This window comes from Vigna radiata, chromosome 6, assembly GCF_000741045.1.
Source record: "Vigna radiata var. radiata cultivar VC1973A chromosome 6, Vradiata_ver6, whole genome shotgun sequence".
NCBI classification, from domain to species: domain Eukaryota; kingdom Viridiplantae; phylum Streptophyta; class Magnoliopsida; order Fabales; family Fabaceae; genus Vigna; species Vigna radiata.
This window is the reverse complement of record NC_028356.1, coordinates 1058085-1060914: the sequence shown is the minus strand read 5'-3', so window position 1 is coordinate 1060914 and position 2830 is coordinate 1058085.

Below are 2830 nucleotides of genomic sequence, written 5' to 3'. Positions count from 1 at the left end.
CATAGGCTGATGACAAAAAACCAGATTGCTGTTGATTAGAAACAAGGAAACTGATAAGATAAATGGACACCACAAAATTTCAAAAACTGCTGCAAGCACGAATATTTCCCATACAGAATTTCATAGGATTTCTATTTAAAATTTAAAAGTGTAATTTGTTAAGTTTAAAGATTAAAATAATATATAGTAGTAGATGAAGTTTAAGACTAAATGCCCTATATGATTAAACTCAGGGAATAAAATAACCTAAATATGAATTTTATTATCCCACCCATCACATAGATATGAATTTTATTTATTCAATTAATAAATGATAATTCTCAAAAGGTAAATTAATATGAAAATACATCATATGATTAAAAAAAAAATATTTAATTAATAATACTTACTTTTGAAGATAGTAGTAAGTTTGATCCGTTACATAAACGATCTTTTATTATTTTTTCAACAAAAAAAAGTCTTATCCTTAATAAGTCAACCTCTCTCGAAGAATCAATATTATACAAAGAAATTGGAAAAATATGATTTTGTTTATGAACTCGTGAAATATATTCACCAAGTTGTTATCTATGAAGCAAGAACGAAAAATGAAAACTCAAAATGCACGAATGAGTTTATTAATATATAGTAATCAATAATGTTGTAGTTTGTCAAAAAATCATGGAGAAAAAATTATTATAATATTCATCCATAGCTATTGCTTTTGTTATTGGCATTATTTTCGTAAAATAAAATAGTTATAGCCATTTATGTTGCTTTGTACACGTTTTATTTTCCTTATATTATTAGTCCTATATGGGATGAACAACATTAAAAAAAACAGATTATAATTTTATGAAAGTTATTAAAAATTATGATAATGTGTAATAAAAAGCTAAAACATATAATTGCTTTGTTGACGTTTCGATGGATCAATAGTCCATCATAATTTTAAATTAATGTAAAAAATATCATAATTAAAACTTAATATTTTGTTAATAAAAAAGTAAAGTACAATTTATATGTTAAAATATAAATAAATGTTAACTATAAAATTTCTTTAGCTCAAATTTTAACCAAACGATGTATAGAGTTTGTAAAAATATGAGAGCAAATTGGTTATACTTTTGCTACTAATTTTAAATGGATGTCGGTCTAATTAATCTCATAATCCTTATAGTTTTATAGTTATTTAAATTAAACAGTCCATTTAATATATTATATTTACATATTTAAAAAGAGAAATATAAATAAACATTATGGTAGCAAAGTTAGAGTGATTAATCTTTTATTCCTAAGCCATGTAAGTATTTAATTTATAAAAATATATCATTTAAGAATCAAATATAATGCTTATGTTTATTTGGATTCAAATTTTATTTAATAATGTTACATAAATTTATTTTATAGAAAACAGCAGCTCCAAAATTTTCAATCATACTAATGATGATGAGAATAAAACATTTTTTACTTTATAAAGCATGCTAGTATCATATAATAAACTTAAAAAAAACATTGTCATGCCGAATTTAAAGAAAAAAAATACGAGTTAAATATGTTTTTAGTCCCTATACTTTGGGACAATTTTGGTTTTAGTCCCTCTTTCAAACTAAGGTACAATTTAGTCCTTAAACTTTAGAAAACTCTGGTTTTAGTAATTTTTACCAAAAAATTTTAACTTTATTTGCTGTTTCAAGCACGTTTCATTATAGTATGTAGATTGTTTGACACATTTTTCTTCAATGTTAACTGAGAAACACGCTTGAAACAGCAAATAAAGTTAAAAAATTTGGTAAAAATGACTAAAACCAGAGTTTTCTAAAGTTGAAAGACTAAATTGTACTTAATTTGAAAGAGGAACTAAAATCAAAATCACCCCAAAATATAGGAACTAAAAAACATTTAACCCAAAAAAATACCCCAAAATATAGGAACTAAAAACACATTTAACCCAAAAAAATACTATTATTTAAAATATATTATGCAAGTATTTTAAGTTCAATATTAAAATTATATAAAGAGGTATGCATTTTTATTGAAAGCATTTTAAATTACAAAAAAGTGTCGTTTTGGGACTCCCGCACTTTAATCGAATTCTATCCAGACAATGGGACGTCATCGCGCCGCTCCATGATTGATTAGGAAAGTGGCCCGACTCTGGGAATGACAACAGGTCATGGAATTTCTCGACTCCAGACAGGTCAAAGTGTTTTTCCAGTGTGATACTAAATAATATAAAAGAAGTAGAAAATAAAGTATAAACTATTAAGATTTAGTAAAATAGTGAAATTAAATATTTAAAAGTATAAATAGTTAAAATTAAAAAAAAAAATCTAAACTTAAACATAAAAGAAATCCACTAATAAGGAGAGAAAAAACGAAAAATCAAATGAAACCATCTCATCTCAACCCTAAATTCTAAACAATCATATATAAGAACATGATAGAGAAATAGCTCTGGATTAGATCCATATGCACAGCTTTCTCTTTCATTTTATTTTTTTCATTCTAACATTCTTATTCCACATCCCAATTTCACTGAATGATGAACTTTGAAGAGAGAGGCACATAACAAAGGAATAAGTACTTGAATCATTAGTGGATTGGTCAAAGATAGATTTTGGTGTTCTTCAGTGTAATAATAATACTCAGACGTTCAAAAAAGTTTATATTTTTAAATTTAAGAAACCAATATCTTTTATGTTATAATAATCAACCAATCAATTTAAATAATTTTAAAATATAAGTTTGTCTGATGTAAAGTGATTAAGATGTGTTATGAAATATTGGAAGTATGAAGATGTTATTAGATGGTTTTTGAACAGTACATGTACAATAGATAACTGAAAGT